Genomic DNA, 22,806 nt, shown 5'->3' on the forward strand with positions numbered 1-22,806 from the left:
CAGTATATTAGTAAACACTGAGGTCAGTGCACAAGTAGAATTTGGCCCACTATAGAAAGCTGTGCGATTACTGCAATGGTGTATCACTAGAAGGAGTCAGATGGTTTTAAGGAAGAATGGACTGTTTAATTAATGAGAATCAGTTGTGGGTGGGAAGCCCTTTAGTGCACTCAGTTCCCTGCCCCTACTTATGGACCTCTGTAAGCTTCAATGTGCTTACCCTTTCTGACTCTAAACTGAGCTCCAAACTGACTTTTAATAGGGCAGGAGGTCCTGCTTTGGGTTGTCACACTATGGAGAAGAGAATACACTTTTTCAGTATTTTTCTTTATTCTTTAGCCAGTATGTTGAAATGGGTTAATTTGTGATAGTTGAAAGACTAATAGGAAGACGGGAGTGGTGACATGAAAAGTGGACTGTTTAAGCTTTTGTTTGACTTCTTTTCTATCTTTCAAGATTTTCTTTCATTTTGAATGAGGTCATGCTGTATTGCTCCTTTGCTGGTACTCATTTGAAAATCTGTCTTATGCTGATTGTAAAATTGATAGACATGTCATGTCTGACTCTCTAAGAGATGACATCACTGAGTAGTCTTGAAAAAGCCAAATGGCTCCTTGTTCTCTAGACAGTTCTGTGCCAGCCAGATGGTTATTAAAGTGTGTAAGTGCTTACCAAGCGATGGAAGGAGGTATCTGGAGAGATGCTGTTAACAAAATGATGAGATTTGTTCATATAACTCCCCTCCACAGGTTTGGAAGCCTACTCTGCTATATTTTGTTTGCAGCATTTGTCCTGCTGGTTATCTTTGAAATAATTCAAAGCAACTGACTTTACTTGCATAGAATGTTTGTTGTCAAAAGTGACAGTCTGTGGAATCCTCCAGAAATGAGAGCCTGGATGCTGAGGAAACAACTGTCACTCAAAATAAATCAAGTTGTTATCCTTTTATGAATGCTAATGTTTAATTAATTGGCAGACTTTTTAGGCATTAAATGCTGGCTGCAATTAACCTCTTTACTTAGCCGCACGTTTCCATTAAGCCCCATTTTTCTTTTTCTGTTTTACCCTATTGGGCCTTCATTGGGATGTTCATCTTATACAGATGTGGTACCCTGTGTGGCCTCTTCTGAAACTGATGTCATGGCTACCTGGAGTTGCTTTAAGAGGAGTAGTTCAGCTTGCTTTTTACCACAGCTTTTCCTTATCTGGAAATTAATTGCCTTATTTTCCAAAGTGCTGAAGAACCCCAGTTCCTGATTATTCCAATGGGTGTGATAGGTGCACAGCACCTCTGAAAACTAGGACATACAATTAGATTTCTACAACATGAGCTGAGAAAGAAGATGAGTCAAATTTGTTCCCCCGAGACTTGCTCTTTCTTAGGAACACCAAGAACCTTTAGAACAAATGTGTATATGTGCAAAAGTGGTAGGGTGACACTACCTAGTTCCCAGTGAACAAATGCTCAGCTTCCCCTTCTGTATGAACTGGTGTTCAACTCCACTGTTGTATACTAACATATGAAAATGGAGTATGAATTGAAGGTACATGCTTTCCTCCCATTGATAAAATCTGCAGATAAGACTCAGTTGTTCAGTTTTGCTCTGTATTGAAGTGTGTAATATTTTCTGATTAATGTATATTTCAGTAATGGTAGAAAATAAATTGGAGAAAGTAGAGATGAGAGACACAGCTAGACCTTTTCATGAAATTAAATCTGTATTCAGACAAAGTAATTCCTTCTGCTATATACAGACAACATACGGTAATTTCTTCTGGTTTGTGCATGGAGTACGAATCCAGGATGTGGGTTAAAATGTTCAAAAGTGCCTAAATGATTTATAAGTGCATCCCCCTAAATAACACTGTACTGACTGGAGCATTGATTATATTTATGCGCATCAGAGGATGTTAGAAGAAAGGAAATATAACAGTTCTGACAAAATGTGTGTACTCCTCCTCCAGCAAGAAGAGGAAGAGGTTAATGAACTGGCTTGGTAGGGAAGGAAAGTATGTATCGTATCATCCCTTCGGGGTATAAGATATCTTTGCTAGAGGGGGTAAAGCTGACAATTGGGCCTCTAAAAGGAAGGGTTTTGGCCATGCAAGAGCTCTTTGGCCAAGATTTTCAAAAGTGACCAGTGGTTCAGGGATCCTCAGTTTGAGAAACTTTAAGAAGAGTTGGGGATGATATTTTGGCCCCACTGAAGTAAATGACAAAACTTGATTGACTTCAGTGGAGGAGGATTTCACCCTTCATTTTAAATGGTGGGTTCTCAGAGTAACCTTTGAATGGGCTAGTATTTACTTTACTACTGCTCTCCCAGTGCCTCAACACAACTCGTATAGAAAGGTACGTGGAGACCCAGAAATCAGCCATTGAGGATTTTCAGCAATGATTGCACAGGGTCAACCTCCCCACAATCAAGTCTAAAAAGAACAAGAGGAATTAACTTAAGTACCAACTTTGTAAAATTTTATAATAAAAACCAAAATAATAGCTTAATTGCTACTAAATAACAAGGCGACTTCATAATCCACATACATTATCTTCAAAGTGAAGCGTAAATATAAACAAAAGACACAGATTAAATCTAAACAGGTCAGTTCCCACAGAAATACAGTGAGAAGTAAAAGAGTTCCATTAGCTTTAGGCTGAGTTCGTTAGAGTCTCTGTTCATCACCTGAGTCAAAAGGTACTGCAGTGGTATCTTTCCTTCTCTTGCTTGCAGAAATATCCAAATGGAACCCCCACACGGACTTTCTCCTCCTCTGCTGGAGTGTGGAATCACTTAATTAGCTAGTCAGCTAACTAATAACCAGCGTATTGGTATTAATTGTGTAAGTGAATAATTCTGCTGCAAAATGCTTCAGAGTTAGAGGAAAACAGCCTCTTTCTGTTCCTGTGGCTGAGCTTCTCCCGACCCATCACACAGATTACGTGTCTTTGTAAAGCAGCTGCCCTGGCTACTTTTCCTCAATTAATTCTTATTAATCCATCTATAAGGAGCCTACTGAGCATGCCAAAAACTACCACAAGCAGTTCCAGAAACTTTTGGATATGGAACAGAGCAACAGACACCACTCATTCCTCCTCTATCCCTTCTCTCTAGATCTCTTAAAGTTATATCTCTCCCTGTTAGGCATGCGGGTTACATCAGCACTTTCTGAAAATCAGACCTCTTTAAGATGTCTAAGGTGAGCATCCAAAATCCACTGCCCACTTTTGGAAATCTTGTCCCTTGCTAGACTCAGAGAGAAACACACTCCGCATGAACTCAGACTTGGGGGCTCTGCCTGGGGAGGGTGGGACACTGGCAACATTGTTGTGAGTTGACCTTTTCAAAGGGCTGAAATAAAATCCTGTTTGACTAAAAATGGTGATTTGCCTTTGAACCCTAAATTTAGTAGAACACTTGGTGGCCCAATACAAAGGAAATGACTATGGGAGGACCACAGTATAAAACCTCACATTACTGTGCCTGTCTTAAGTGTGTATTTGGGAATTATATCATCTGTGCAATGTCAGTGATACTATTAATTTATTCTTTAGTTTTATAAACAGAAGAAAAATATTAGGACAACTGGTACAGTGTTTGCATGTTGAATATCCCTTGCAGTTGATAAGTGTAAAATTAATAAAAGTTTATCCTGGATAAGGTTTGTCTCTCATGGGTTAAATTAGGATCAACTGCAGGGAAACAAATGTAATGATATAAAAAGATGAAATTACAGTGATTCATGTCAGACAATTTAATCTATTACATCTGACATGTTATCAGAGCTCTGAAATGTAACTACAAGCTTCCTGTTGGAAATGTATCTTGTCCTGTCTCTCTGTGCTCCACAATGATACTCTGCAGTGAATTATCACTACCTCACTGCAGCTGTGTACATTCTACTAGAAGCCAGTGCAGACTGTCTGCTGATGAAGAAAACAAAATTCCTTTAATATTTGTGAAACAAACTAGCCAACGTTTTATTATTGTATCTTTAGAACTAGGGCTCAGTACACTCCTTGCTGTTCCAATGGTGGACTGTGTCATAGTCTCATGCAACCTAGGATATTAATACTTGATATTTTAAAAGCATTGTTTCCTTCCATAGTTGTTCTGTGACACTCAATTCTGTCCATCAAGCCATATACACTAGACTAGAAAGGTTACATTTTAAACAACATACCAAGGATATATGCTACATTCCGGTTGTGAAACTTCAAAGGACATACTGTAGCTCAGGGGTTGTCAGCCTGTGGGTTACAACCCACTGGGAAGTCATGAACAGGTTTCAGGGCAGTTGAGATGCTCTTATCTTCTCCCTTTCTTACACTTCCATTTTAAAAAAAAAATGTTTCTAGCCCTTATAATTGCAGAGAGAACTCCCCAAAAATGACCCAGGTGTAAACTGATCTTGTGACACCTGCCTGAATCTTCATACAGCCTAAAACAACAAACTTAAGAGGTGTATCTTGCCCCATTTATCATAGTCAACATCCCAGAGAGGCTGCAATTCTGCAGCCATGGAATCTGGCAGCTTCTATTATTTCATAGAATGGAACATGGTAATTATTTGGCATTTTGCTTCCGTCAGCCAACTAACATTTTCAGTTGACTCCTTGCCCTGCTGGGACCTGTCTGCAGCTGCCTCTTGCTCTCCAGCTTCCCCCTCAAAGGGAAGATAATTAGATTTTATAGTGCATGCTCCCTGCACTGTTTCAAGGAGCCAAGCAGCAAAGCAGTCCTGACCACCCTCCTCTTCTCCTCAGTCTATCAGCTGCCTTGCGGCCTGACTTTCCTCTCTGGTGGACTCTGACCAAAACACGAATGAAAATGTTTAACTACTGCAGTACTTCAACATGTTGCATTAGGATTCTGCATAGAGCCATTAGAGCAGGAGCCAGTTGAAGGCCAAGCATCCATCTTTACAAAAAACCTACTGAATTATTGAAGCAAAGTTCGTAGTTTTTCAGAATTGTTTTATTGACTGGCCGTGCTGTAAACACAAAAACATTCCCAAGTACCACAGTTGATGTCACTGCGAATAGTAAAATTTGCTAAGCCTTTTAACTGGGAAACATTGATTGTGCCTTATACCTTAGGTCTCATTATAGTTAAATTGGGCTCTGATGTAGCAAGTCAACTCAAAGCAATTGTTGTCTCCAGTGATGCAGTTGCTTCATTGACTTAAAATGTTTAGTGTTAATAGAAATTCTCTTTGGCATATTCTTTGTGACATCTTTACAAATCTAAATGGATATTAAAGCTGTCTAGATGAAGAATTATGTCTTGTTTATAATATGGGTAGCCAACTAGTAAACTGCTATTGTTACATCATAATTTAATAGACATATTAGGAAATGCTGACGGTTCTAAGAAAAAATATACAATTTTAAAAATACTTGAAAGGATAGCAAATCTTACTAGAGTAAGCAACTTGGCTTATTCTCCAGATGCCAAGGATTCCAAAAGAGGTACTTGTTGAGTCCAGAGAGAATGAGTTCTTCAAGGGACAGAGACTACTGAGACTAACATCATGAAAGAAGTTGTGGGTGTGCTAATGGGCAGAAACTCTGAAACAGTGTGGAAAGAAGATATACGTTTGTATTTAACCATGTGGTTTGCCTTTTGGCACTGACCTAGTCCTTGAAGAGCACTGCACTATAACTGGCAGACTTGACAGGTGTACTTAAAGTCACATATCTGAGTACTAACAGTAGAACAAGGCAGGAGATTTACTGCCTAAGAGCACATTTCTCAGAGAAGAACTGTCTGGAAAACCATGCACGGTGTGTTCTTTCTACAGCCACTACTTTGAGCAGAATGGTCACCACACCCAATTTGTTCCTCATTCATTCTCTAAGCTGAAAGCTATTTCAACCATAGCTACATAAGTATCTTAAAGGGCCTAAATATCCACTCACTGGGCAAGTAATACACAACTCCCACTCATAGCAAGGGCATTGTGGGTCTAACCCGACAAGGTGGTGATCATTTCTGAAAGGTGCCTTCAAGTTCCACTGGCTTCAGCACCCTCAAAGAATCAGACCTGTTGTGTGCATATTTATTTTAGGGCTTTTTACTGCTACCCATCACCACAGTTTCTGGCAGTCTTCCACATAAATCAATAGCAATAGTTAAGTCCTTAATAGACCTCATGGAGCCACTGGCACATCTCTTTTTCTGGGGTCAAAACAATGCTTGGGGGTCAAAGGCAGTATACCACCCTATGGTTTTTCCACTTGCTCATTTTAGTTAAAGTGAATATATATATTTTCTTACATTTTCTTTAGAATTTTTAATGCAAATGCAATGATCATGCTAGAGCCCTGCAGAATGAAGTCCTTTATATAGCCAGTAAATAAATGCCAACATGATCAAATTTCCCCATCCTGTTTCAACCCTGACTATCTTTATGGTTCAAAGGGTAATTTATTCTCCATGCCCAGTCAGACCTTCCTGTCTTCTGAAATTGCCAAGCAAAGTGCCAATTAATATAAAATGCTATGGTGGTTATTCAGATTTGGACACCCCTCCATTGGAAAATGAAATAAAATGATTGCAACAGCCAGCATATGGTAAGAACTTCATGTGATGAGGTACCTAGTACTTGTAATCAAATTCTTGGTGACGATAAGCTACCAACTCCCTACCCAAGAAAAATCTCCAGGCCAGAAAAAAACCAAACACACACGCTTTCTTCATTTTATTATTCTAGTTTGTGGTCATTTCGTCATGTTAAAAAACGTTTTTGTGATCATCATCATCTTCTTAAGATCCAATGCAAGTAACCCAGAAAAAACAAACTATGGCAATACAATAAATGGAAATTGGCAAGATAGGAGTAATACAACAACAAGCCACCACCCGTTACAATGAAAAAGAGTAAGAGAAGACAACAATGATCTCAAAGTACAATCCTCATGACTGCCAATTGAAGTTATATTAAGTTTTAATGTAAACAAAAGGGAAAAGAAAACCAGAAGTGCTATTTGCACATTTCAAGAAGGAGAGAAATCTAATTATAGAACGATAAAGATAAAAAGTGCAGACATGAGATCATTCTGTCAACTCAGGAAGTTTAGTTGCTGACTGTACTAAATCATTTCTAACACAAACATACAGGCCTTCTACTTCTAATCTTTGTTACTAGTGCGAGAGCTTGTTTATCTACAGCAGAACACTACCTGCAGAGTGGTGTGATATTTCAAAACAAACTGTAAAAATATTTCGCATCAACCTGAATTAGTGTTCAACCCTGACTCAAAAATGTTTGGCAAATAGATTAAGCTTGTTCATGCAGTTGAGAAACCAGCATGTTTCCCCATTCTTATCCCTAGTCAACCAGCCAGTTCCTTACCTCACCATTCCCATCAATCTCACCCCTGAAGCTAAGCAGCTGGGTTGGGAGTAGGGAGAGACTGTCCGGAGCTTGTTGGGTTAGAGAGAGAAAAGTGCTAAGCTACAGCACACTAACAGGTGAGTACATCAAAACCTAGGATAGATATGGTAGGCACAGTAGTTTGTGGAGGGCTCTTCGTGGAGATTATCATTCATCAAACATGAACTCCAAGTGAATCTGCAGAGACTGGGTCAGTTCTAAATCCTCTGAATCAAACTGAAGGATTCAGTCTCGTTCTGGGTCTCTGAACGAGATCCTGCAGGGCTCTCAGTCCTCATTACCCACACCAGACAATGATCCAGTCTTGGGGGCTAGCTACGTGTACTAAGACTCCTTGCTCCCCCGTCCCTTTCTTCAAAGGAGAAATTGCTTAGGGGATTGACTGTCTGTAACAGAATGGGAAATGAACTGATTATTTTTCCCCTTGGCTCAAGCTTACTCAAGTGCAACAGGTTCCAGAGCTGTCGTCGTCTTGGCATGCAAAGCCACTTTGCTGGCTCCACAGGAGCTGAATCAGTCAGGCCCATTTCCTTTTTGTCTGGCATCACATGGAGCAAAGCCCACTATACCAGAGCTGCTTTATTAAAACTAAGTCTTTAGACTCCTTCAATTTGAACAGGAAACAATCGCAAGTTGTCTCCACCACACACATGCCTGTAATAAGTGCTTACCCTTTTAAAAAATGAAATGTACATGATTTTGAAAGATGTCCTGTCAAACTCTACAGCATGTGTGTGTGAATTGAACATTTCAAAAACCAAAACACAAAACGAACACAGTTGTAACTTTTAAATGACTTTTAGAAACTAGTATAAGCACTTAGCCTTTTAATCCTGTTGTCTGGATGCTCTGCTGTAATTTTCCATTACTGCCAGCCATTAAAATATATACATATATCAATCCTTCCCAATAGCAAATTACCCAGAGAACATCTCTTCTAGACTATCAATCTGTCTTGTCTTTAACACCATTTCTCCCAGTGGACAAAAGGGATTGTGAGTAGGATCTCCATCTCACACATGTATTATAGTGCACTGACTGAATTAACCCATTGTGCAGGAGTTCCATGCTGATATATAGACTATATAACTGGTATACAAAAAAATACCTTTCAGCTTTAGGCAAACGTCAGAGAGACAATCCGAGTAAAACATGTCAACATGCATTATACTTGCTTTACATCAGAGAGCATGTCAGTATCTCCACTGCTATGTGTTGTCAGTCCCATTGGTTATGGGCATTAAACGAATGTGGAAGTGTAAATGCGAGGGGGAGAAATGAAGGAAAGGACTGAGATAGTTTTAACTAGATACAATAGCTAGATTTTGCAAAGTTTGCCTTTGAAGCTTCACAGTAGTGGAAAAACACCAATTTTCATTTGAAAAAGTTAAGGGAATTATAATTATTTTTTCAGTAATAAGAATCAAAAGGCAGAAGAAGCCATTACTGATGGGCTGAAAGCTACCAAAATTACTTCCTTTCTCCTATATAAAGAGGTCTATAAATCTAAAGGGAAAAGCTGATAGGGTCTTAAAACTGTCCATGGCTCTCTTTTCAGTCTCCAAGTGAAATTCCACATGTGAACTGATGGCTGCAATGAGCAACGTGCTAGCTGCCAAATTTTCCCTCTTTTTTTTTTTTTTGTCTGTCTTAACCTTACTGCCAACAATGTGGGGTTTTGTTGTTGTTTTCTGCATTAACCTTGCTGCCCAAACCCCTATTTTTCTTTTATTGCAAGTATGGCAGTCCAAAGGGCATTATCGTTATTTGTCTCGAGCTTGAGAATGGGTAGTTCTTGCCAGCCAAATACATTTTATAAGGTACTTGTAAGGAAATTTATGTCTGAGAGTGAACCATTTTCCTTAAAGCAGTTTTTACAATTTTTCTTTATAACATCAGAGGGGATGAAAAAACTGTTCTGACCCTGTCTTCAAAGCCACTTTTAAAGATGTTCTCCTTGCATTGATATTTCTCTTAATTACAGTCTTTCATCTTTTTCCACACTTGATTTCTGAAGCTTCCCACATATGGCTGCACCAATAAAGGACCCTTCCCAAAGCAAAAGAGCACTTTTGTAATAGGCTTTGTACTGACTTGGGAACTAAATAGGGACAGGAAAAGAATGTTCTTTTCAAGTGCACCGATAAGCTACCTAGATAATAGTAGATTTCTGGTATTCTTTATTTCTTTAAGTTTAAGCACTAAAAAGTAGCCTGTCAGTCTCTCAACAACATAATAATAACCACCCAACAGCACTAAAAAAATCTTACATGGATAACACACAAACTCACCTCACTAGGGGCATTGGGTGTGAATGCTTTTGCAGTTACCTGGAGGAGTGCAGTGATCAGGCATGCGTGCACGGTTGCAGTGAGAAGCAGTATAAGGACATGACAAGAAGACCAGGGGCATGAAGCTATCAGAATTGTTAACTAATCAACTCAGACAGGCAGTAAATCAAAACATGAGTGAAATCTTCTTTCCACCACTCCCATTACCTTCAGGAATTCTCGAAATTCCTGTCAAATAAATGGCTTTTGTAGAATGGCTGCTGGAAGGTCATGATGTTTGGGCTATTTTAGATTAAGAGATGGAACAGTTTTCAGAGTTCCAGAGGCCAATTTTCTAATTTGTGAAAACCAAAAACTAAGCGTCAGAAGCTCTCCCACCCCCTGCTCCACCTCTTCCCCCTAAGACCCCACACCTGCTTCACCTTGTCCCTCAAGGCCCCATCCCCACTCCTCTTTTCCCCCTCCCCCATCATTTGCTGCTTTCTCCACCTCGGTCCCCAACCAGCTGAGCAGGGCTCTAGGTATGGAGGGGGTGACTAGGGCAGGATGTTTGAGAAAGAGCCACTTTCAAGGAGTGGGGGTGGGGTGACTGGGGCAGGACAGGAGGCAGCACATAGGGGGCTAGGCATAAAGGAGGCTGAGAAGGGGGCCCAGGCAGGGGGCCCAGCCACCGGCCCCACTCCTCAAATGCCATGCGCTTCAGGATCCCTCCCCCAGGTGCCAGCTTCTGGTACCTCTTTCTGCTGGAGCCAGGCAGTTCCTGAGTGCTCCTCCAGCTCCAGCAGCAGCAGCTCTTCCTGCCCTCCCAGCAACAGAACAGATGGTTACTCAGGTAACTGGACTTTTGGTGTCAGGTCAGTAGCACTGACCGACGCTATCAGGTCCCCTTTTTTGACCAGTCTTTCCAGTCCAATACTGGACTCCTGGCAACACTATCCAGGACCCTCACCAAAAATTTTATAATGAGAGGATTCATTTTTATCTCCTTTTGCTTTGTGCTGTATTTGTGGACAATAAGATTAGTAACAGCTGAAAATAATCATGATTAGTAGAGCAGGTGGAAGTATTTTTGAACATTTTCCTCTCAAAAAATGGGGTTTTGTCAAAATTGAAATTATCTGCAGGAAAAGATTTCAAGTTGACATTAAGCACTGCCTCTGCCTTAGCTGCCCCAGTGCCTCATGGGAGTTGCAGGTCTGGGTCCTTAGCACCCCCATTCTCCCCTATGTGCCATTCTCCCTAGCTCGATTACATCTCCCATTATGCATTGCAGTCCCTCCGCTTGCTGGTATATATGCCAGTGGTTGGGAACGACTATTCTAACATATCAAAAGTCTAAGGTTGCACTGACTGCTCTGTTTATGGTACAGGTGCAAATTCAAGACGGTCTAAAGCTGTGAAATTGGGATCTGGATTTCAAACACCACCGGAGAGTTTGGGATGTTCAGAATCAGCATGTTTTATTTGAACTGCATCCTACTGGTGCTCATTACTCTTTGAGTCCTACTCATAAATGTACATCTCTGTTTTGCCAATGCCTTTAAGTGCTTCACCAGTGTACTCTTTATCTCAAGAGATAGTGGTTTCACTGGCAGTATTTCAAGAACCAATGTGGAATCAATTTGAAGGGAGATTTGTGTTCTAGCTAGTAGGCTGAGCAGTTTGCATTGGACATAAATGCTAATGGCTTTTTTTCAAAATACCGGTTGTAATCAGTTATCTTGACATAAACCACTGGGTTCTCTAGGCTACTGCTTTGGGCAACCACCAGTTGTGAAATCAAATGATTTGTTAAATTCCCCCATATTATACCAAATCACTTTTCTCCTGTAGAAACAACATCAGTGAAAGCTGTAGAAGACTATCCTGTTTTCTTTTCAAATTAGGCATGCGGAGTTTTCATGAACTGCCACGTAAAGGATCTGTGCTCTCCATTATGGGATCTATTCTGCAAACTCCCAGGCTTCTTTTGAATTTAGATAAAAACTCTTTTTACATGTTTAAACATAGTCATTTAGTTGGTATTGATTTAATTTTTGTCTTTTCTATTGGTTAATTTATCATGTTGCGATTTAGTGTAAGGTTGTAAAACATGGCAATTTCCTGTTTCCAAAGAAAAAAGTGCAGTCAAGAACAATTGTATAGTCTTTGTTGTAATCACAGCAATTGTTTCTAAATTCCTGAGAGGCGAATGCTGTCATCTGTGGCCCAGTCCTTTACCTGCAATGCTTCCAGTGGCCAAGTAAATGGTCTTTGCACAGGGAACTCACTGAGTTTGGAGGGGATGTGGGGAAACCCTCTCCACACCTCCGGCATCAAACCCATTGGCACACTGTAGTGGCTGCAGAGCTGCTATGGGGTTAGTAGTGTAGCCCACATCTATAGTCAGATGGGAGTCCTTTCACACGCCTCTTGTGGGGGGTGTGGGCTGGTGAGTGCGCATCGCTGCAGATATTCTAGTCAGTCCTCTCTCAGAAACACCCTGCACTGCAATGGAGAGACAAGGGTGCAGACTTCCTGTGTCACAAACAATAATTCAGCATTTCTTCTTAAGGAAGACTTTGCAAAGAATATTATGCAACTCACATAATATGCATGCATAGTTGTTTGAGGCCAATTTCCTTAGGAAATTCCTCGTGTTGTTTTCCATGCCCAGAGCCATTTTGCCTAGCTAAAAGCTGGGCCTCCTCCTCATCTTCACTTTTTTGCTTAGACCAGAATGTCACTGTAATTTGTCTATGAACAAATGTCGCCATGAGAATGAACTATAATCTGTTGAATCAGACAATTACTTTATTCACTCAAAAGGTCGTAAAAGATAATAGTGGAGGAAGTTCTTGTTTTTTCCCTGATATCTGAGTACTATAATGAGCGTATTTTCACAAAAGAGTTAGTAAAAAATAATCAAAGGATGTCTAGTTAATTTAAAGGAGAATGAAGGATATGTTGTTTGAAATTAATGAATTCCCATTCCAAATAAAGAATTGGACTTTGGTACAAACCAACATGGCTTTCGTAAAGGAAAGCTGTGACTCTGCTATTCCAGGAGAATTCTTTCAGGGAGTCAACAAAATAGTGGAAAGAACAAAGATGGTTGATATTGTTAATGTGGACTTCAAAAAATCTTTGACAGACTTTCACAAGAGGATGTTAAGGAAACTAAGTAGTCTCTGTATGCAAGTGTTAAAATGTCTGTCGTTGGTTAGGGCCAAGAGAGAGTAAACAAAAAGAAAGAATAAATGGTCTTTTTTTTTTTTAAGGATCCAAATGGAAGGATCCATTCCCAATCCAACCTAGATCTGGTATTTAACTTAATGATTTGAATAAGGAGGTAAACAGTGAAGTAGTAACAGTCACAGGGAGAGGGATAGCTCAGTGGTTTGAGCATTGGTCTGCTAAACCCAGGGTTGTGAGTTCAATCCTTGAGGGGGCTATTTAGGGATCTGGGGCAAAAATAATTGGGGATTGGTCCTGCTTTGAGCAGGGGGTTGGACTAGATGATCTCCTGAGGTCCCTTCCAACTCTGATATTCTATGATTCTAGATGATACAAAACTCTTCATGTTAGTGAATGCTGTGAGGAGCTACAGAAGACCTGTTGATTGGTATATCTGAGTACTGTGGCAGAAGAAAGGAACTGTAAGTGAGTGTAAGGTGATCCATGATGAAAGGAAAGGTTTGAGCTACTTACACATGTTGATGGGTGTAAATTGGGTAACTGTTAAGGAAAAAAAGATGTCCATGTCACTGTGCACAGCTCAGTGAAAACAAGCAAACAGGATGTTTGGGTGTATTAAGAATGGGACAGCTAAGACTCAACATATTATAAAATTATATAAATGGATGGTACATCCTGAACATGAATCATGTGTTTTAATTCTGGACACCCATTTTAAACAAAAAATATATAGAATAGAAATAGAAATGGTCCAAGAAGGGCAACAAAACTGATTAGAGGCATAAAAAGTCTTCCTCAGGAGGAGAGATTAAAGGGATTCAACCATACAGTTTAAAGAGGAACATGAGGGGAAGTGCTCGAGGTAAGTAAGGTAATGAATAGTGTAAAGAAGGTCAACCAGAAATTGCTATTTCTCATACTTGTAGAACAGGGGTTTCTCCATCAGGATGGTCACAAACAGATTTCAAAGTATTCCAGTCACCCTTTCATATCTTTTCATTAAAAAAAAGTGCTTCTGGCCCCTATGATTGTGGTGGTAACTTCTAAAATGTGAACTAAGGATAAATCAATGCAGTGCTGCCTGCCTGAATCTGCAGACAGCCTGAAACAATAATTGTAAAATAGGGGTTCTTAAACCTTGGTGTTGCCTTGTTCTCCACTGAGTATATGCAAGCTGTGATTTTTTTTGGAGGCTTGTGTCTTAGTCAAATTTGCATAGGGAAGGCAAAAAGTACATCCCTGAGACTAGGGTGGGTGACCTCTTGTGCCAAATTTCAAGTCTCTGTTCCAAAGCATAGAGGTGCTGGAGCAGGGGTAGGCAAACTTTTTGGCCTGAGGGCCACATTTGGGTGTAGAAATTGTATAGCGGGCCATGAGTGCTCACAAAATTGGGGTTGGGGTGAGGGCTCTGGCTGGGGGTGAGGGCTAGGTGGGTCCAGCAATGAGGCGTTTGGGGAGTGGGAGGAGGCTCCGGGAGGGAGGGGGGAGGGCTCTGGCTGGGGGTGTGGACTCTGGGGTGGGGCTGGGGATGAGGAGTTTGGGGTGTAGGAAGGTGCTCCGGACTGGGACCAAGGGGTTCGGAGCATGGGAGGGGGATTGGGGTTGGGGCACAGGAGGAGACTCAAGGGTGCAGGCTCCGGGCAACATTTACCTCAAGCAGCTCCCAGAAGCAGTGGCATGTCCCTTCTCCAGGTCGTACGCGGAGGCATGGCCAGGCGTCTCTGCTGTGCGATGCCCCCTCCGCAGGCACCGCCCTCACATCTCCCACTGGCTGCAGTTCCCTGCCAATGGGAGCTGTGGGGGTGGTGCTTGGGGCAGGGGTAGCTTGCAGAGCAGAGCCCCCTGGCTGCCTCTTTGCATAGGGGCCAGAGGAGGGCTATGCTGCTGCTTCTGGGAGCCGTGCAGCCGCTGACCCTGCTCCTGGGCTGGAGTGCTGGAGCGGGGCAAGCCCCAGACCACACTGCTAAGTGGGAGCTCGAGGGCCAGATTAAAATGGCTGGCAGCCCGGATCTGGCTCACGGGCCGTACTTTGCCCACTCCTGTGCTAGAGCTTCTTAATTAAATGGATGTAAGAATATTATTTAACATGGGCAATAATGTATTTTCCCCTAATCTTGTTCTTGAAAATAAAAATCTCTTCCCCCCGCCCCCCCCCCCCCAAAAAAAAATCGGCCTCAGGCAGATACCCAGCATGGAAAATTTCAGCATGAACATTTAAATTAGGCAATATTATAAGCCACTGAAAACAGGATGTGATGGGGTGTTTAAGCCCCACACTGGCTACCAATAGGTTAGCAAGCCCCTGAGCCCAATTAGACCCTGGGTGGTACTTAATTATTTTAGGCATAATTAGTGATGAAACCCAGCTGTGAAGGAGCTTGGTCTTCATAAAGGAAGGAGCTCAGGGCCATGGGAAAAAGGGTCAGCAAGAGTCCTATTAGAGAGAGCATTCTGCATTTCCTCTCTCTGTCTAAAAGCAGAGAGGAGCCTGGAGGCAGAACCACAGGGTTCTAAGTCAGGAGGAAGTCTGGGAGGCTGGGGGTAGTGAAGCCCGGGGTCAGAGGCAGGTTGTTCTGAGCCAGGAAGAAGCTGGAATCAGTGAAGCCCAAGAGTCAGTGACAGTAGGGGCATTTGGACTGAAGTTTGAGGCGCTACAGTGACTCTCTTGATACTAGGGTAGTAGAGACTGGCGGGGAACAGGGAAGGCTCCTGCAGAGCTAGGAGGAAGCTTGTACAGGGTAGGGGCGGAAGAAAGGAAGACACAGGGTTGGAGGAAGCAACTGTGGCTGACTCTGAACAAGGGCTGGAACCAGACTCTGGGCAGAAGCATGGGGGTGGGGGGGTGTTGCTCATTGCAAAAGGCCCAGGAAGGGGCTGTGGAAAAGGCCAGATGAAAGACTAGTGGTGGGAAGGCATCCAAGGAGCCAGTGGCAAGATGTCTGATGGAGCAGAACGTGGTTGCTTTTCCTAGGGTCCCTGGACTGGAACCCAGTGTAGTAGGGCAGGCCTGGGCTCCTCTACCAGCCACTGAGGAAGGTGGTAATTAGAGGTTTCTGAGAGGGAATAAAGATGAATGAAGATCCTGAGAGAAGAATGTGAGGACTACAGGGCCCAGAGTTAGTGCCAAAACTCTGTTGAAAGGATGTTGGACCTATTTGGAAAGAGCTGCTATCCTACATGCAGCCACAAGGCGGTGCAGCACCAGTGGGTCGACTCTTCTATCTAGCATCTTATAATATAAGATTTTGGACAACCTTAACTTTGTGTTGCTACTTGTGCCACCTAATGTGTGTGACCTTTAAAGGACATTGTGTTTATAGATTTATAGCAGACTTCATGCATTCTAATGCTGTTCAAGAGGCTCAACTAATTTCTGCTACACAGATATTTATATAACACAGTATGTGTTTGGCACAAAATTCAGAGGCTATTACAAGGTTGCAGTGATCTCATATGACATACCTATAGAAAATAAAATTCTAAAGAAGCCTCTTCCCAAAAATACATGAAAAATATTATGAACTTGTGGAAACTGCTAGCTTTGTATGTAATTCCAGTCCATGATAACAGGAGAGGGGAAATTTGGAGGTAACCATCAAGGGAGTTCGGACAGCAGGGAAAACATGGTGGTGTTTTAATCCCCAGCGAGTGACACCTGAGAGACATTCCGAAGAATTACTGAGTTTTCTGTGGGATTTGTTATTTTCATATAAATAGCATTGCTTGTTGCCAAGAAACTGTAATGACAGGTGATGCCATTATTTGTCTCCTTCCTTTTCCTCTAAGGGCACAGTTTTGTGCAAGAACTTAGCACAAACAGTTTGCAAATAGCCTGGAACAATAGCTTTAAGAGAAGTGTTAATTGCTGCGATTCCTCTCAATGGGGTGTTAGTTCTGAATCCCACCTCTGACAAGTCAAATCTCCACATTAACTATTGCATTGATAATCACTTTAGTAGAAACATCAGGCCACTGTGCTTTGCCCCTCATTGTTGGAATTAGCGGGAAGGGGCAGGTGGCACACATCCTAGCCTGAGGCAGGTTGATCAAAATAAAACAGGCCTGGTAATTAAAGTAAGGATCTGGAAATCATTAGATTAGCCTGTAAAATAGGAATCCCTCTGTGGAGGGCACGCAGGGGACTCAGTAAAAATACAGCCAGTCCATCTTTGCCAAGGTTACATTCAGAAAAGAAGAAGATACGAGGGGGATAGGTGAAAAGAAGGGGCCAAAACTAAGGGAAGGGATAACAGTGGTATAGAGAAGTTCCTACTCTACCTGTGGTATTTATGTGGCCCCATCACCATAGTATCTGAAAGCCGCACAATGTCTAACCTATTTCTCCTCAGAGCCCCTCGTGAGGTAGAGCAGTGCTGTTATCCCCATTGTACAGATGGGGCACTGAGGAACAGAGAGACTAACAGCCAAAAGGTATTTAGCTAAAAGGTATTTAGGCACATAGTGGGATTTTCAAAAGCACCTAGAAGGTTAGATGTTTTGTAAACACCACTAGATGCCTGGTTGCATCTTTGGGTGCCTAAAAGGCTTTGAAACTCTGAAACTCTGTCCCTAAGGCACTAGCCTGAGGTGATACAGGAAGTCCATGGGCAGAGCAGAACCCAGGTCTCTCGGGGCTAGCTCCCTATCCACTGGATCAGCCTATCTCTCTGCTGCATGATGGAGAAAAAAGAGGACTCTGACAGATGGGAGCAAAACCAAGAAGGCCAGTTCTCTGAGACTCCAGAAAATGGTCCCAGGCGACTGGGAAGGAAGTCATGGTTGAGAAGCATGAAAAGCAGCACGGGGGCAGGAAGGATGAAGAACGAGAGAACAAGCGTCAGATGAGAGGAAATCACTTAACCCCCAAGGGTTGGCAGGTTCTGCCCAATGCTGGGTGGAAGCTGTGAAATTTTACATTTTAACTGAGAACCATTTTGTTTTGTCATTTTTTTTTCTGAGTTTGAGAATAGGAAGGAATGAGAAAGTGTTGTATGAGTATCAGATGTGTTTATGCCTCAAATTCTTAGGGTTTCAGCTGTATTCAGGCCAATTCCAGAACAAAGATCAGAAATTGCATCCACAGCATCCTTAAAGTTGACAATTATTGTCATGATTTGTATTATTCTCTGGGCACCATCTGTGTGCTCAGCACTCTTCAGAATATGCCAGAAAATATAGTCCCTGAGCCAAGGCATATACAATGTGTAGCCCTGGATAAGACTGCTCAGATATTTAAGTATGAAGTGTATAGTTATAGAGCACATGTTAATATCTATGAGTGGAAGTGGTGATGACAATAGAAGTTTTGCCTGATTAAGGACTGGAAGATTTGACCCTCCCAACTTTTTTCTGAGCTGCCCAGAGCTCCTGTGCCTGTTTTGTTTTCCTTTCCCACCTGCTGTGGCCCTGATATATCTCAGAAAGCTCATTTTTTCCCTCAACTTTAAAATGTGTAATTTTCTAGGTATTTAGTTTTAAATATTCTCTTGTGAGAACTGCAACTCAATCACTGTGTTTACGAGCCTTTTGGAAAGTAACTAGCCTTTAAACAGAAGTGAAAGCAGTGTCGCCAACTCCCATGATTTTGTGATGAGTCTTGTGATAATTGTTGTTTTCCTTAAAGCCCCAGCTCCTGGAATCAAGTGGATATGTGATGATTTCAGCTTTCATTCTTAAAGAAAAAGTAAGTTTCTAGCCCTTGTGGCTGTGGAGAAAGCTTCAAAATATGACCTCAGTGCACCCTAAAGTCTCAAAAAGAACACCAAATCTATTATTTTTACATAATCTCATGATTTTTAAGCCAATCTTATAATGTTTGGTGAGCCTGACTCATGATTTTTGAACATTTGGGGTTGGCAATACTGTGAAAGTGACTTGAAAGTTTCATTCCTGTTTAAAGTCAGTTTCTAGTCCATTATTTATAGTATGGTAACACCCATAGAGCCCCAAGTAGGTGCAGTATAAATTCACAGGGCCTTGCCCAAGTAGGATGTTTCCAAAAGCTAAATGATCAATTCCTTGGTGAACTGTAAAAAGTAAGTAGCCTAAATGATGGAAAGTAATCTAGATTTTTTTTCTACAGTTGTTTCAATTGTTGTGTTCAAGAGTCAATAACAAAGAATATACATTAAAATTTTAAACCTAACCAGTGTCCCTTAAATGACTTGACACAAGATGTCAGAACATGCTAGTTTTAGAACTGAGTGGGTCTAATATTTATTTGTCTTTCTTTATACTGGATTTGGATACAGTGTTCCTGTCAACTAATTTCTAAGTTATTATCTGCAAAAAACCTGGAGTTTTCAGGAGCCTAAATGGCCTCTGGAATCACAGTTAAAGTCCATCTCTTCCCTCCACTTTACCAAAGTCTGAAATGGTGCCCCTGGGATTTAGTAGTAGATTTTGCAGTGAAATGCAGCAGGTCAGGTTGTTGGAGAAGATGGAATTCAGTCCTCTCTTCCCACAAATGTAAAGTTACCTTCACCCTTGCACATAAGGGGAAAAGGAAGAGGAGATTTATTCTCTCTCTGGTATGAGAGTCTTCATTGCTTGGTAACCAAATTCTCCTACCATGCCTCCCCTAATGCCAAAATCCCTAACAGTCCCCTATCCTGCCGTCAAACCTCCAACTTCTCGTTTCTTTTCCCCAGCAACTTCTGCAATGCACACACATTCGTTTGAAATAGAATATCTGGGCAGTATAAAATCTCTTAAATTTGATTAAAAAATGATCAATCTGAGGAATATTGTACTGATTTAGGAGTGTGTTGGAGGGCACAGTGAAGAGCTATTGTCCTATATAGAATAGAAAATGTGGGCCATGACCCAGGGTTGTAAGAAGTGACTAGTGATTTTGCATGATCCAATTATTGGGTTCCCAACTTGAATCACCATGAAGGGGTCTTATTTTCCAAGGCTGTATGCTTAGCACTTATTGAAAATCAGGCCATTTCATGATAACTCAAGCTGGGCATCCAAAAAAACAGAAGCATCCAAAATCTTGCACTTGCCTATAGCCTGTATGGCAGGATCACTTCAATGTAGACTTATGGCTGAATGAAATGAATTGACACTCATGAGAGATGGGAGATTTAAATAGAGTAAGGTTTCAGAGTAGCAGCCGTGTTAGTCTGTATTCGCAAAAAGAAAAGGAGTACTTGTGGCACCTTAGAGACTAACCAATTTATTTGAGCATGAGCTTTCGTGAGCTACAGATGCATCCGATGAAGTGAGCTGTAGCTCACAAAAGCTTATGCTCAAATAAATTGGTTCGTCTCTAAGGTGCCACAAGTACTCCTGTTCTTTTTAAGTAGAGTAATAACTTTCACACATAGCTTTCTAGATAGATGGGTGACAAGTATGTTTATGTACATTCATTTTCTCTGCCCCTCTCTTATGTGTATCTAAGTTGACTGGAGTTTATAGTTAATGTTGCTCACTGAAGTGTGAAAAGGACAACACGGAATTAATTTCTATTAGAGGTCATTCTTTCAGCTCAAGCATAGCTGCCAAGGTTCATGTAATATAATGTGTGGCATTTCTAACTAGTAAGAACAAGTTGATGATTTCCTCCTCAGAGTTCCTTGAGCAGTGGAAGCAGGTGTGCATGTGGATGGCCCAGTCAGAAGCCTGTCTCCTGCACCCAGGGGTGAAAGTAAGTGTGTACGGGCTGGTACGGCATACCGGTAAAAGGTAGCCGCCAGTACCAGCCCGTACTGCTGACTTTAAAGCACTGCCTTGGCAATGCTTTAAGAACTCTGCTGTTTTAATGTCACTGCCCCTTTTGTCCCCCCACCAGCAGGGCCACCAATGGAGAGGCACAAAAGGGGCAGCGACGATCCAGCAGTGCTGCCGATGGGGGGTGCAAAAGGGGCAGCCCTTTAGTGTTGCTGCCCCTTTTGTCCCCCTGCTGCCGACAGGCTGGGGGGGAAAGAAGTAGCTGCCCCGGGGCTGAGATTTAAAAGGGCCCGGGGCTCCGCAGCGGCCGGAGCCCTGGGCCCTTTAAATTGCAGCTGGAGACCTGGGTGGCATGGGCCAGGGAGTGCAGATGGACTGGCTCGGGGACACTGACCCCTCAGCCTCGCCCCTTCCACCCGAGGCCCTGCCCCTTCCGAGGGGGAATGGGGGGTGAGCAGCCCCGTACCGGTTAGAGCTGCATTTTACTTTCATGCCTGCCTGAACCCCTCATTGATAGAGAAGGTTTGGAAGAGAATGGCAGCTGTAAAGAGCCAAGGTGTTGAGGGGAGTGGTAGGGGATAGGGTTGATCAGGAAGCCTAGGACAGACAAAGGTTGGGTTTGTTGGAGATGGGGTAGGAACCTATGTGGGTAGGTTGGGAGGGGTTAGGAGAGCCTGGAATAGCCTGGTTGGGGGATAGCTCACCCTCTCTGCCCCATCCCATCAACATACAGCCAGGGAAGCAGTGAGAGTGGAAGAAAAAAGGCAGCGTTCCTCCCTGCAATTTCTGCACCATGTACTCCTGCGGGAATCCTGTGCCAAAAAATGAAAATTATACACACAATATTTTAAAATTCTGCAATTTTTTATTTGTCAATAAATATGGCTCCAGCATGGCATTGGGGAGCACAGGCCACCACTGGCTGTACTGAGGTGGGAGATCACCCTGAAGCCTGCACCTACCCTAGTACAGGGACTTTGCAGTGAGGCTGCACCCAACCCTAACACAGTGCAAGGGTAGGGCCTGCCCCACAAACATCCTGGGGCCCTGCCTCTCTGCGCCAAGTGCACCAGGTGTGGTGGGCAGGCTCAGCCCAGCAGGATCCAAGTGTGGAGAGGCTTAGTGTTGGGTGATCCAGGTGTGGGGCACAATGGGTGTGGGTAGCTCAGTGGGAGATCTGGATGCACAGGGTCTCATTTGGGGTTGTGGGTGCAGTGCAAGGGGACTGTGCAGGGGATCCAGGTGACTCTGATTGGAGCTCCGCAGGGGGGTCTGGGTGTGGGGAGATGGGGCTTGGCAGCGGGGGTGGTCTGGGTGCTGGGGGAGTGGGACTTAATGGGGTGGGAGTCCAGGCGCAGCTGGTTGGGGCTCAGTGGGGTGGCAGTCTGGATGTGGGGGGCTCGTCTTGGAAGTTGAGGTATAGGGGGTTAGAGCTTGTCAGGGTGAAGGTTTGATGGGCCCGCTTAACAGGGGAGCCACAGCTGCTGCCTAGGGGGCGCTGCATGCCGGGCTCCCACTTCCCTCCGTGATTCCCCTATCCCCCTTTCTTCCCATCTCATCCCCTATCTCCTTTTTTTCCTCCATCTCATCCTCCTGCCCCCTCCCTTCACTTCCATATTTCTTTCCCCCTACTTTATTCCACCCCTTCCTTCCACATCCCTCTTCCCTCATTTCCCATGCCCCTGCTTACCCAGCCCTACCGCAAGGACTCACTGTTGCACAGAAAACAGGAAGGCTTCCAGCACACAGAAGGGGAGCATGGCTGGCACTAGGACCCAGGAGGCGGTGTTCAGCTGCAGAGTCAGTGGAGCCCTGAAGCCGCCTCTTTCAGCTGGGCAGCTCTGCACTTGCAGAAATGAGGGGGGAGCAGGGACATGTAACCTCATGTGCCCCCCATGCCTTGCCTCTGTTGTGGGGACAGTCCCCCGCAAGAACTGCGCCCATGGTTGGCCCCCCGCCACGCGCTTCCTTTTGCTTCGCTGCCATTTTCTGCAGGGAAGCACAGGAATTCTGTGGAGGCGTACAGAGTAACCATGGCAGGCCCTGTGGATGGAAGGAGCAAACTTCATGGGAATATCCATTGTCTTCCTGCTTGCATGAGAATCCAGCGGGGGTGATGATGGTAGATGCAACATGGCTTTGAAATGTGTGATTATCAGGCAATTGCATGAAAACAAGTGAGGGCTGCAATGAATTCAGATCTAGTTTTGATTTTTGTTTTTTTAAAATGTAGATCTTATTTGACTCTCTTTAACTCTTCTAT

General features: G+C 43.0%; 1 protein-coding gene across 3 annotated transcripts in view; it reads left to right on the top strand.

Annotated features, from left to right (window-relative positions):
- ANK2 (ankyrin 2) overlaps positions 1-22,806 on the top strand; it is a 572,992-nt gene that overhangs the window by 86,247 nt on the left and 463,939 nt on the right. The window lies entirely within an intron of this gene.

The sequence above is a fragment of the Lepidochelys kempii genome, chromosome 4 (assembly GCF_965140265.1).
Source record: "Lepidochelys kempii isolate rLepKem1 chromosome 4, rLepKem1.hap2, whole genome shotgun sequence".
In the NCBI taxonomy this organism is placed as follows: Eukaryota; Metazoa; Chordata; order Testudines; family Cheloniidae; genus Lepidochelys; species Lepidochelys kempii.